The following is a 14,897-nucleotide window of genomic DNA, read 5'->3' on the forward strand; positions in this document are numbered from 1 at the left end:
AGTTAAAGACATATTATCAATTAAATTTATCTTGTACTTTTTCTCTTCTTTCTTTGCCTTTCTTTTTATCATATATAAAATAGAGCTATGCTTTACCCATTCAAGGTCTCAAAAAATCAGAAGACTCATCCTTAATCAAGCACTATTGCTTCTACTGAGTTCAATTTCAGATAGGTGAAGAATTTGGGAGCAGGAGGTAGAGGGACTCTCACTGTCCCCAAGCACCAGTCTACTCAAAATCCCTTGACACTCCTTCACTGAATATGCAAAGACTTGACACAAGAAGTAATGTCTGGCCTCGCATACACAGTATGGTGGTTGTCAAGTGCAGTTCATGACTGATTAGTAGACTGTGAGATCAATTTAAAAAGTTACAAAGATTTTTAAAACAGAATGTAAGATTATCAAAATTCATTAAATGTAATGAGGGTAAAAATTTTTTAGAGAAATATAAGTTTACAGGAGGATTATGTATAAATGAATATGTGTAGACACTGTGAAAATATTCATATTTATATGCATATGTGCACTGAGTCATGATGTAAAATATATTTCTTAGTATGAGTCACAATCGACAATGTTTGAAAGCAACTGCCTATCCACTCTGACAGCTACTGAATTCCAACTTCTTCAGAAAAGAAATGGGTTCCAGAAATGGTCTCCTCTCCTAGCTCCTTTCTGTGGCTCAGTTTATATGCCCATCTGTCTACTGAACATTCCACCAACTCCTAAATTCAGGTTGCTCAAAACAACTACCACCTTCATTGCAGCCCAGAGACTCTCTCCAATGTGACTGTGTCTCCTAAGTAATTCATCCATTTTCTCATATGCAAACCTTCAGGGTTAGTCAGCTGTCAGGATGTTTAGAGACTACTCATCTTTATTGGTTCCTATTTTGTTCATCCAACTATCACCACCTTAATGTACCCCAGTACATTATATTCCAGTACCAGTTGTCCCAACATATAATTTTCTAAACTATATAGCCCATACATTATAGCCAATTAAATCCTCTGTATAATCATGTTGATAAGAGATGTCCCTGATCAAAAATATTTATTAGTTCCTCAAAACTTAACAAATAACATCCAAATATATTTTCAGAGGCTGTTGAATTGTTGGTATCTGGAGCTCCAAGACCTTGTGTTATAGTCTCAGTACCACTCTTTCCACCTAGTAGCGTGATTATGTATAGTAGGCACATAGTAAATGTTTGAAGAATGAATAATGAATAGAAATCAGCATTATTAAACCATCAGTGTATAAAATAAAAATAGAGAAAATTCACTTTATGAATTAATAATTATACTAATCAGAATTTCTTCATGTGATCCAAAACCTCAAAGTTTTAAGAAAGCTCTGAAAAGATCAGCTAACATTATAATTTCTAGTTACCTAAATAAATACCATTCAGTCAAGGCAATATACATAGGAGCACAGCATTAAAAATGAATGAACGAATTCATTTGTATAAACAAATAAAAGGACTTCTGGTTCATGACATTAGCACTATATAGATTTTCATTAAATTATTTAACTTAAATAATGGTCAATTCTAACAAAGGGAGTAAAATCAGGGTTTTTCTTTAGGTTTTTACATATGTAAATAAGTTAGATGAAACAGCTGACTCAAGCTACTTCCTCTATATTTTTCATATGTATGTCCAAAGTAGAAGGAAATGATTGACAGAATGGCCAAAAATTACTTTTACTCCCATAAAAAAGCACATATTAAACAATAATGGGAAAATAATCTCAATGCACCAACTCTACATGAAAACTAGGCTGAAATCAAAACTGACAGCTCAGTCCCCAAATGCACATTCAATCTAATGGGAAAGAATGTCAACAGAAAATAATTACCCATTACTCTCACCCTGTTTTCAGAGAAATTAGCATGAAAATGTTTCAAGTTGTTGTTAGAGGAAATTTCAACACACAGGTTAATCTTATCTTTAATTATAAAAAAGCAGCACACACATTTTTAACATGCAAATTCAATTGTGTATTAGTGTGGGGATGGTTTGCCATTATGGAGAAAATATCTTTCGGAACAATGGCACCAGGTGCTAAGAAATGAATTTCTATTTTTAGTTGTAATTTAATTCTGCTCACAAAGGAAGGTGCAAGACAGAAACAAAGATAAGCGAAAATTACATCTAAGTTTTAGTTTTTGCATTAAATAACTACACAGAAACATAAGATTTTGTGTATAAAAAGAATTCTGCTTTTAAAAAAATATGTTACATGAAAATGCTTAATATTTACACAGAATTTTCCAGTTTTAAAAGTATTTTAAAGTCTTCAATACATATACTTTTCTTGACCTTGCAAAGCTTGGGATTTGATATCTTACATTGACATAATGTAATATTAGGATGTCATCAGAAAGGATTCAGAAAAATGTAGCAGATATTAAAATAACATCAATGATATGGAGGACTCATACTAAATAAATTAGTAACCTTCATTCCATCTGCAGCCTTAATTCCCATTTCCATTGTGAACACAGTAACACATTCACAGGTTTGGAGGACATGGGCGTCTTTGATACAAAAGGGGGAGAGAAGGGTGAAGGCAGAGTAAAATTATTCTGCTTATTGCAAATGCAGATTACTTTGTAATAAGAAAAACAAATAGATACTTATAAATTACTCATTCATAAAACTTTTCTTTAGCCAGTAACTTTGTTTTTTTCTACAAATTTTAAGAAGTTTCCTTTCCTTGGGAAACTTTACTTTCATCTAATAAAATGTTGTTATACTACTAACTTAGTTAGAACAAGACCGTATTAAATAAAAATTTACAATGTGTATTACAATAAATATGTTAATCCACAAAGCCTATTATACAAATGGCATTCCTTGAATTTGGTGCCCTCACAATGTACATGAGCCACTGTGGCTTCCAGAGAAGCCAGGAGGGGAATAGGTGGATCCCATGGTAGGTGCTTTTCATACATGAATTTATTCGATGATCTCAATGCCCTGCTAGATGAAGGTCGCTACCATAATTAACTTAAATGAGACTTCGAGTAATTTGCTCAATGTTACATAGATAGTTAGTGTCAGAGTCTGGATTATTGCTAAAAATAAAAGTAAAAACTAAAACAATAACTAGCGTTGGCAAAGATGTGAACAACCTTCTACTCTATTGGTGGGAATGTAAAGTAGTGTATGTTATTTGGATATAAAGCATCACAGAGGTGTTGGAGGCTTGGTCCCCAATACAACAATATGTAGTGGGATTGTAGGGAAATGATTACATCATGATGCCTCTGATCTCATAATAGGTCACTCCACTGAGCCTGCATAACTGAATAAATTATTGGAAGATGGTAGAAACTTTAGAAGGTAGTGTGTATTTGGAGAAAGCAGGTCACCAGGAGTGTGCCCTAGAAAGGTATATCTTGTCCCTGACCCTTTCCTCTCTTTGTCTCTCTGTTTCTCTCAACCTCACCCTGCCCTGGCTTCCTGGATGCCATATAGTGAGCAGCTCTGTTCTGCCACACCCTTCTGCCATGTTGTCTTAAACACTGTCCCAGAAACAATAATATAATAAGCCAGTCAATTATGGACTGAAACCTCTGCAACCATGAGCCCAAATAAATCTTTGCTCCTTTAGGTTGCTTTTCTCAGGTATTTCATCCTAGTAATGAAAAGCTAACTGATATAGTACAGCTGCTATGAAAAATAATATAGAGTTTCTTCAAAAACTTAAAAAATGAAACTACCATGAGATGCAGTAATCTTGCTTCTTGATACTATAAAGAATTCAAATCAGGATCTTGACCCTATATCCTCCCTTTCATGTTCATAGCAACAGTATTCACAACAGCCAAAATATGGAAATAACTCAAATGTTCATCAAATATCCAGATAAAGGAGTAAAGACCCAAATGACTGTATAAAGAAAATGTAGTGTATATACAAAATGGAATAGCAGTCCATCTTAAGAACGAAGGAAATCCTGCCATTTGCAATGATGTGAAAGAATGTATAAGACCTTCTGCTACTTGAAATAAGCCAGTCACAGAAAGAAAAACACTGTATCCAATTTATATGAGTTACCTAAAATAGCCAAACTCAGGAAAGCAGGGAGTAGTGGTTACCAGTATGGTGGTTACCAGTGACTTGGGGCCAGGAGGAGTTATTATTCAATTAGTGTAAAGTTTCAGTCATACAGATGAATTAGTTCTAGAGGTTGCGGCACAACACAGCCCATAGCCAACAACACTGTCTCCCTCCTCTTAGTGGTATCTTAATGATAATGGGCTTTTTCCTTTTTCTTTTTATCATACTAGAGTATGATAATATTCTTATCACAAAAAGAAAATAAATAAACAAAAAATACAAAGAAACCTTTGAAGAGGATAGATATGTCTATTACTTTGATTGTGGTGTTGATTTCAGGGTTGTATGCACATATCCAAATGCATCGAACTATGCTCACTAAATCCCTGCAGGTTTTTTTTTGTATATCAATGATAATACAATAAAACTAGTCCCCCCGCCCCAGTGCAATAGGCCTAACACCAGTGGCTCTCTGCAGTCATCACCCATGTTCCTCAAAGACAATAGAAAAGAAAGCCACTGGTCCCCTATAAAGATGTTGGAAATAAAGACTCAGAAATTCCCAGTGTTCCCACTAAACAAGGAGTCACAACACCTCTCCTCCTCCACCATCCCACTCTGCTACCACCACAATCTGGGAGTCTTTAAAACAAAAACTAGGTTTTTTTCCTATCATACTAATAGTGCCACTATTTCAAAAGCTGCCCCAGTGACAAATGGAAGTAGGTAAAAGGAACCAAATCTATAGGTAGTTGGTAAATAAGCCTTAATAAGGCAAAATTTAAAAAACAAGTACAAGAAAAAATATTCATTATTACTAGTTCATAAAATATAAATTAAAGTAACATTTATAAACATTTTAGAATAGGAAAAAGCTCAGATTTTTTTAATAGTACTAGACATTTGAGGTAGCTCCTATAGAACTGGGATACTCTTTTGCTGCTGATGACATTAGAAATTGATACAACCATTTTAAGGCAGCAATAGAAAATAGCCAGAACCACAAAAATTGTAATAAATTTTGATCCAGAATTCTTCACCTGGGAATTAAGAGAAATAAATTATTCAACAGTATCAAAAATCTACATGCATAAGATATTTATTGTCAAAAACTTAGGAACACTCTATACATACAACAATAGCAAAATAATTTAGTAAATTATAGTACATCAACTTGATGGAAAATTCTTTTGTCATTAAAATGATAATTATAAAGTAAATGGGGAAATATAAGAAATGTTTATGGTTTACAGTTTGAGTGAAAAAAAGGATAAAGAAAGGCTTGTATTCTGTAATGGTTACTAAAAATGTGTATTTGTATGGAAATATGCCACATTTTCTCAATTTTAAAAGGCATATTTTTAACATGTTAACAGTTATGAAATCAGGATGCATCTTATAATCAGTGTGGTCTCATGTTTTAATTGGAAGCACTTTTTTCTTAGTGGCAAATAAAATAACGATACATCTTAGATTAAATAAAATATGGTACTGGGTGAAATATGCAAATATGGAACTGTGGTGTTAAGGTTGAGAGATTGTAAGTGTTTGATTTTCTTATGTTCAAAATTAAACTTTTTTCAGTAATAACCTATAAGAATAACAAACGAATAGAGTTAAATGCCTTTGGCGGGTGATGGAAAATTCTAGAGGTCTATGCATCTGTAAAGAATTGTCATGTGCAATGAGTAAGCCTTCTTGTAAGAGGAGGAAGAATGGGAAAGGAATTCTGAAGAAAGGGATCTATTTTTTGAAAGAAAGAGGAATAAAGTGGGGAGGGTCTTCAAAATGTTTCCTAAGCTACTTTTGATTTGTGGGATACAGTTTTCTTTCATGTCTAACTTCAGAAGAATCAGAATTCTATACCATGGAGTAAAATTTAAAAACTGAAAATAACTAAGTAGCTGTCTTTCTTATCATCAGTAATGAAAATTGGTTTCAAATTAAGGCATAATTAAATTTTGCATGAGGGATTTGAAGGTAAGTAGATTTACTCTTACACACACACAAAAAAATCTTGCCAAAAACAAGAAAACAATGATATAAATTCACATCGGGTCAGGAAAAGTCCTTAGTTTTCAACATACAAGAAAATAGTGAAGACTGCAACTGCAAGAAGGGACCAATATTAGGAAAGCAACAAATGTCAGAATATTTCATTTATTACAAGGACTTTGTGGGTTTTAATCAACTATAGTTAGAATGAACAAAAGAAATGAGATGCCAATCATTTTTTTTCTTTTATTCTTTTTCCTGTAAAAAACTGAAAAGATGAGATTTCTTTAGATCTAACTGAGGTCAAGAGGACATGTAGCAACGCACAGAGCAGGCTAAGTGAGAAAACTATTTAGGTTGGAGAAATCTCCTAAACCTATAATCATCAGAAACTGGAAACTCAATTACAATAATGTATTCCACATCATTTGTAGCAGAATTGCTCCTAGCCTTAGCCACATCCACCTTCCCTTTCTTCCTTACTAGCAGAGCTTCCATTTTTTAAAGAACATTAACACCAGGCACAGTCTTGAATTCCAAGTTTCTCTGCAGTCTTGTCACTTAACTCAGGGCAATGTGATCTGAATCTGTTAAAGTCCATAACCCAACTGGACTCCTCTCTAAACCATTCTTAAAAAAGGAGAGGTGAGTAGCCCTTCCCCTGGCTCAAGTTTCTCCTAATGCCAACATACATTGGATGTAATGAGTAGAGTTCCAGCCAGTCTCTGAGTTAAGGCAATGACTAGTGCTAGGAGTGGTGAACCAGAAAGAATCTTAGTACATTCTGACGCCATGGATCAGTTCTACCAGTTTTTGATAGCTTACCCTTAGATGTTCACTGCATCTGAGAAAGAATTAATTTCTATCTTAGTTGAACCACAATATTACTAGCATTTTATATTGACAGTCGAACCCAATTCCTAAATTGTAAGTTATTTTGGTTTTGCTTTGTCAAAAATTGTTATTACATTCTTCAGAGAATAAGTTTCTCCACATGACCTCCCAAATTGAAGAATTAATCCATGAGTTCCAATACTCACTAGAACTGCCTTGTGCCCTGCTCTTATGGATTGGCACAAAAGGGGAAGAAACTGAAAGGAACTGCAAAACTAAAAGTATGTCACTGGATAAGGTGGTGAGGACCAAGTGATTGACAAGTGCAAGGTCTCTTCCCTATCTAGTATTCCATTTGTTTTTTAACAGGTCTACCCAAGACTTGAGGAGTGGAAGAAAGATCTCTTAAAGCTGTGGATTTGGAGTCAGAAAACCTTCTTTCCCCGGGTCTGTGACCTTGGAGTCTTTCTAGAACTATTCTAGAACTTTTTCCTATATACTTGTATAATAGGAAATAGATGGGCCAGCTTCAGAATAAAACTAAATAATCTTTGTAGAAATATTCATTTTTATCATTTTTCTGGATCCAAACTTCTTGAACTAAGGTTAGAAATGTTCTTCTTGCCTGGCATGGTATAGCACACCTGTAGTCTCAGCACTCGGAGGCTGAGGCTAGAGGATCACTTGAGCCTAGGAGTTTGAGACCAGTCTGGGCAGCATAGTGAGACCCCACCTTGGAAAACAAAGAAAAGAAGCAAAGAAATGCTCACCTCATATAGTCTTTGTAAGCACTGTTCTTTGCATTTTCTGATCATCCTTTCATCCTGTCACTCAAAAACTTTACAAAGTTCTACTGCATGATTTAATTTCTAGAACCATTTTTCCCCTCAGCTTGCAAACTAGGTACTTCATGCCAAATCATTTAACTATAAATAATCCTGTTTATCTCTGAATACATCTTTTGTGCTTACAAAATGGTCAACTTCCAAAGAGAAATAAACTCGGAGCTCACTTTGAACTGCTGATTTAACTCATGCTCATTAATCACCAACTATATGCATATCATAGAAGGCATTAGATACTCTGGGGATGGCTGTGAAGTTGGTGGAGTGACGAAGACAAGGAAAGCTTGATTTAAAACATGACAAAAAAAAGTTCATTAGTAATAATACACTCTCAAATAATAGTGAAAAAAATGGGCTAATGAAAAAACACAAGCATGGACTCTATGTTTTTCACTTTGTATACAAAGTCTGCCTGAAGAAGGAGCTATTATGAAGAGCCTTTTTTCCACTTTTCTTAGCATTTGGGGTCTGAACCTCATATCAAGCTCACCCCCTCAGAAAAGTACACACTTGTCCTGACTTACATCAGCCCTCAATATGGGAAAGTGATTAGAAAGTGCCCCCCTCGTTTACTGAGGAACAATGCTCATTGCTCAAGCCACACAGCTGCACGTGGTGTTGCTGAGAACATCATCTGCTACCCTTAGGGGAATTTCCATGTGAGCAATTTAGTTTAGATTTTAATCTAGTAAAGTATTTGTTTCTCACCAAAATTGGTATGATTATTCTCCATGGACATTGAAACAATATCCCAGACCAATTTTTGTTTTCATGTTGGCTGCCAGGAAATGTGGAGCCCAATTTCTTGTTCATCTCTGACAATTATGAAGACCCAGACAGTGTGAATACTTGTGGTTTTCATCTTCTTCTCATCTCCCAACACGTCTTAACTCTCCTCTGATTCAAGCTTATATTTGTCCTCATCTTAACATCTCTCTCCCCTTTATATCTCAGTAATGCATAATAGAACAAGACAAAGAATAGATATTAATTATTAATAAATAAAATAAGAACCCAAATTACATATAATTCAGGCAAAGCATGGAAGTTTTAAAGTACTCTGAGAACAGCTCCTGGAGCCATTTTACCCTGCATCATATCTGAAACACTGTCCGAAAGTCCTGTTTCTCTCAAGCCATGGCACACAATAAATACAGTATAATAAATGCCATAACTCTGTAGAGTAAGAAGCACTGTACAGAAAGAAAATGCCTCTTCTCCCAAGGAAATTGGTGGAATCCTACATTGTGAGACTTCTCAGAAGTCATTTCAGCTCTGGTCTCACCAGGCCACTGAAGCAGTCTCCATATATGGTAGCAAAACAAGAGTACACTCTTGTCCCTGTACTTATTTCAGGGAAATTGCCACCTAGAGCGTAAATCCTAGGTGACAAAGACACTTGTTTTGCTTTTGATTTGGTCAGACAATTGAAAACTTGACAATTGAATCTGGGTCAGTTAATAACTGGTAGTGCCACCTTTTACTTACCAAGTCATCCAGGTAATAATAACTTATTAAACATTAACTACGCACCTACTATTTGTAAGCTGCTGTATGGGACCCAATATGAATAAATTGTAAGTCCAAATTAAGAAACTTATAACAGACTGAGAAAAACTAAACGAGTACTCAAGAACCTATGGATCTTAGGCAGCTAACTCATTCTTTAAATGATGTGCAAAGAGTACAGAGTGCTTCCATTATATGGAATTAAGAAAGGTTTCATGGAAAACATGAATTCTGAGATAATTCCTGTAATATCTAAAGCATATTGGCTGGTGAGCTGAACAGAAGTCTGACAGACATGAGGGTAAAATAAGCAAAGGTGGGGAATACTCAGAAAAGAGCTCAAAGGTTAAGCCACTTGGGTCGGTTCACTGTAAAATGGTGGAGAATGACTTAAGGTAAGAACATGGGATAGGTGGTTCTTAATTCAGTAGAAAGTGATATGTACTTGAAGATTTCTGAGAAATGAGAGATGGCCTCAGAGATTCCTTGAGAGCTTTTTCTCTAGAATGAAGTAGAGGGATAGATTGAAGCTGGAGAAAAAGAAATATTTGGAAAAGAAGTAAGCAGCTGAATTAGTTTTCTATGTGGAATGTATTTGTTTCATATCTCACTATTCAGCAAATGTGGATCCTGTACCTATTATGTACCCTACATATAGAACCACACACTAAATTAATACTAATAATCTCTGGAATAATGAAATTTAGCAAGTTTCCAAGGTACAGAAATGCACGAACATGAATGTAACTATCATTTCAAGAAATCAAAGAGGATTTCCATCCGTGTCTTTTTTTTTTTTTTTTTCTTGGCAATCAAAGCAGCAAGGGGTCTTGATTCCTGAACGTTATTGAGTGGAAATGTTTACTTTGGCAAATCCTGCCTTTGCTTTCAAAATTGTAAGTGTATTGATTCCCATCTGATTCACTAAGTATTTTTGTTCCATGACCACACATCTGAACATCAGAAAAACCTTGAATAAAGTGATCTCTGTCACAATCAGAACCAATCTGATTACATTCATATCTGATGTAAAAAAATAATTCATTTCTGCTTTTCAACTTTATTTTCCTAAGACATCTTAGAATAATTCTATTAAAAATGGAATTAGCTGCCTTCATCACGCATACCTAATTCAGCAAGTTCTTACTTAAATCCTACTTTGGGTGAATTGCTCTAAAATATTTTGCATTTTTATCTGAACATGTTTGCAAAGGTGTTGTTTCTGGATACTATTACCATTGCTAGCCCATTTTATTTACTCTTTTATGCCTTATCCTGAATTCTGTTGAAGCTAACCCTCTGAAATCCTTTTGTTCAGACTATCCCTTAGAATATTACATACAGGAGGGTAGAATTACAATGTTCCAAATTTCCCCAGTTGGTAAATAATTGAAATTTACTTTACTAATGATATTTTTGAGAACTTCAAAAAAATCTCCAAAGAATAAAGGAACATTTTTTTAAAAATGTTTTTCTACCCCCCACATACATGTATGCATATTAACCTCTTTCAATTTGTTTTTTGTTGTTTTAAGAAGAACTGTAAATCAAGTTAAAGTCCCTGAACTCGCCTCCCCCATCCAGTTTCCTCCCTCCTTAGAAGCAACCCCATCAGTAGTGTTATTTAACCTTCTATTCCATTTTGACACTTGCATACATATGTACCTGTAAATAATAGATCCTGTTATTTCTCTTTCTTTTCACATTTAAATAAATGGCACCATAAATTCATATTGTTCTGCAGTCTTTTCACTTAATATTATGTTTTCAAGATCTATCCATGTTCATGTAGAGAGATTGTATTCGTTCCTTTATAACATCGGGTTGTGTTCTATTGTACGAAAAAAAAAACTATGATATTTATTCTTTTAGAAGATTTCATTATTCTTGTCATTTAGATTGTTTCACATATTTTACTTTCTCAAACAATACTGAATGAGAAAAGCAGTTTGTCCAGGTCTGCTTGTGCAATTTATTTGGCAATTTAAGAACAGAAAAATAAGATAAAATAAATCTTTAAAAGCAAAGTTACTTTGGGACATAGGTTTAGAAGTGAAATGTATGTGCACTTCTAGTTTTATTTTCAGGAACTGCCAAATTGCTCTCCAAAGTGGCTGTATCATGCATACACTACTCAGTAGTTCATTCATTTTGCGTTACTCTGATGGGTGGAAATCGTGACTAATTGCTGTTTCCATCTGCATCCCCAAGATTACTAGCCAAGAAGCCTGGGTGAAACTCTCTCCTCTGTGACACACTGAGGAGCTGGCCTCGCTATAAAGAGATGACAGAGTCATCAGCATCCCTGTCTTGGCAGGAGCTCAGGTCATGGCAGGATTGCATACCCGCTCTCACAGGCTCAAAGAGATGCCAAAGTAAGATCACCGACCTGCAAAAGGTCCTGCATGGTGTACCACATCTAACAAGCCTTTTGATGAAGCAAAGCAAGACTTGCCTCCCATGCAGGGTATAGAGTGAAGGGCAGCCTGAATGCCACCATCTACCAGAGTCACATTTTAAAAGAGGAAATTTCTGTTCAGAGGAGAAAGCCACGTGCCTCACTGAAGTAAAAGACTGAAACAGGCCTCTCTTCTAATTAGGAGTCTTGGAATATTCCTTTAAGCACCTCTCATCTTCCCCTTTTTTCCTTCCCTCCTTAGAGCATCCTGAAATCTTCCTCCTTGGCCTAGCAAGCCATGGTGAAGGAAGAAATGAAGGAGAAATCAAAAGAAAACAGCTGATAAATTGGCTAATACAACACCTTGCAACATTTTTCTGCTGAATTTTTTTTCTTATAGGATGATAAAACAATGCCAAAGGCCATAGTCCAGCATATGATGCCTCTGTGGTCTTTCTTTTCTTTCCCCACTCTCTAGATCAGCTCAGGATTTGGCCCTATCTGACCTCATCTGCCTTTCTCTGTCTCTGTCACACCACCATCAACATAACCTGTTCCTAATTGTTTCTTTCAATTCATTAGCTCATCCCTTAGGAGGGAGATAACCCACCTGAGGCAATAGAGTCAGGCTTCAGACTCAAGCCTCTGCCCTTTTCCACCCCAAACCTGCCTTTACCTCCAGGAGCCCTATTCCTTTTTTGGTGTCAGTTTACCCACCTAATTGCTGATCCCCCCTAAGGGATGAGGACGAACTAGGGAAAAATCCCTGAAGAACTTCCCATTCCTTCATCAACCACAGAAGTTGGTGCTCCATCTATTATGCAATCCACAAGGACCCAGGCTAGGTCTTTGAGACACAAACAAACACACAAAGAATGAAGAAAGACACAGGTTGCACCAGGGAAGCAACATAGAAAGAAAAAAAACCAAGAAAATATTCCTATCATTTGTGTAAATGCCTGTTGATTCATTGGTCAAGTAAGAATGCCATAATAATGTAAAAGTATTATTCTAGAAAGGAAGAAGAGGGTCTATCAGTTGAGAGGGACAAAAAAAATCCCAGAAAAGCACAGGATAGGGGCTACATGTACAGAGATGTACTCAAAGAACCACACATCATCTGTACTGCTGAAGCAAGGGCTACCTGGAGAGAACATCAGAGATGCTAGCAGAGGAATTCCAGTCCATAACAGAGACAGAAAACAAAGCAAGAGAGCTAGTGGAAGTTTTTCCATGAAAGCCTCAGCATCTTTAACATGGAATCTTTAGTGAGCCCCAGCATCTTTAAAAGGGGACCTTTGAAGACGGTGAGCATGTCCTACCAGAGGGTTCAGCCTGGAGACAGAGCAACAATAAATCCACAAGTCTATGGAGAGCACACTAGAAATGGATTATGGTCTTGAATTTCATCTGCATAGTCAAAGATTAGGCCCTGAGAAATCAACTCTACCCTCTGATCCAGTTCTGCTTTGGGAACACACACACACACACACACACACACACACAAGAATAATACTAAGGCAATGGCAAGATTGGTATTTGGGAAAGCATTCAGCCATCTCTTGTTGCAACCCCCCAAATACCATCTCCTCAACATGTCATACTTCTGGTATGTAGATCGCACATCACTTGACCTCTAAAAGACCATTTTGGTCTCAGTCATTCCCCAACTATTTATCCAAGAGAAATAAACACATGTCTACCCCAAAACATATATGTAAACCTGGATCCAGCATTATTAATGCTAAATTAAAAAAAAAAAAAAAAAAAAAAAAAAAAAAAAACCAAAGAGCTGAACATTCTTAGAATGGAATACTTATCACTTGAGAGAAGCAACCTATTGACAAGTGTAACAACTTGGAGAGACCGCAAAGCCATTGGGTTAAGTGAGGGGAAAAGGTGGACTCAACAGAATTCCTGGTATGAGGTTCCATATATATGCCAATCTGGAGAAGACAGTTCATACTACTGCATGACGTCAGGCTGATTTTTATCCTCTCACCTGCTGGGACAGACACTGAGGCAGTACTGCAGCGCCCACTGAAGGAGGAGCTTGTCTGATTGGTCAGTACAGGGCAGGTGGCCGCCCAGGGACACAGTGGAGAAATGTGGTTCTGAAGGCACTCAAGAAAAAGCAAAGCGGCCTCATGAGATAGGAAGCAGAGCGAGATGTAGCTTGACCTATTAAGTGCTTATCAAGAATGAAAATGTACGGTTGGTCAAACAAGAAGTAAGAGCTGAGAAGAGCTTGAGAAATCTGAAAGCAAAGCGAAGATGTAGATCTGGGAAAGATGCTGCGCGGCGGAGGATTTTCTCTGGCTGATGAGGTTTACTGGTGCGATTAGGTGCAACCAAGCGGTGTAGGAATCTCCCGGGCAGAATCAGTGGGGAAGAGCGCACGCGAGGCGTCTGCATTCCCTGTGCCTGTGTCTGTGAGGTTGAGGTACAGGTAGTGTGGCTGACAGCTGGCTGCACAATCCTGACTCTTGTGGTTCATGTCCTTGTTTTTAGCCACTTCCTTTATGTGTGGACAGAAACTGTGACGAATAAACTATGGCAAGAGTTGATGGGACGTCGCTGCTGTGATTGCATTACATTATATAGGACTCCACCTTGCTAGCCAGCTGGCTCTAGGGTTTTGCTTTCCTTGTTGGTTTTGAAGAAGTATGTTGCTGTAGATCTCACAGCCACGAGAAAGTGAATTATGCCAACATCCTGAGTGAGCCTGGAAATGGGCCTTTCCCCATTGGCACCTCCATCTGAGAATGCAGCCCTGACTGACACCTTGATGGGAAACTTGTAGAGGGCACAACCAAGCCATGTGCAGACTCCTGGCCCAGAAAAGCTGTGAGATGATAAGTGTGTATTGTTGGAAGCTGCTGAATGTATGGTGATTGAGTACACAGCATAGAAAACTAATGCAGGTAGGTGTGCTTCTTGTGTTTTCCTATATACCCACCATATGGAAGAAATGTTTTGATTCCTGTGTATGGAAAGAGAAAGATTTATACTATGCCTATACCTTAGGCCCCAGGATAAGATGCTATTGCATGATCTCCCTGAACAGCTGGATAAGCAGCATATGAAACCAGACTAGTCAAAGAAGGAAAAGATCTCAGGGCTCTCCTACCTTTCTCAGCAACTAATCTTCACAGAAAAAAAAAATAAGGAGAACATATTACAAAAGAGTGTTTAAGGGAGCAGAGACCAGGGCATGTTCTTATCTTCCAAGCTAGAGAGAAA

This window comes from Callospermophilus lateralis, chromosome 14 (genome assembly GCF_048772815.1).
Source record: "Callospermophilus lateralis isolate mCalLat2 chromosome 14, mCalLat2.hap1, whole genome shotgun sequence".
In the NCBI taxonomy this organism is placed as follows: domain Eukaryota; kingdom Metazoa; phylum Chordata; class Mammalia; order Rodentia; family Sciuridae; genus Callospermophilus; species Callospermophilus lateralis.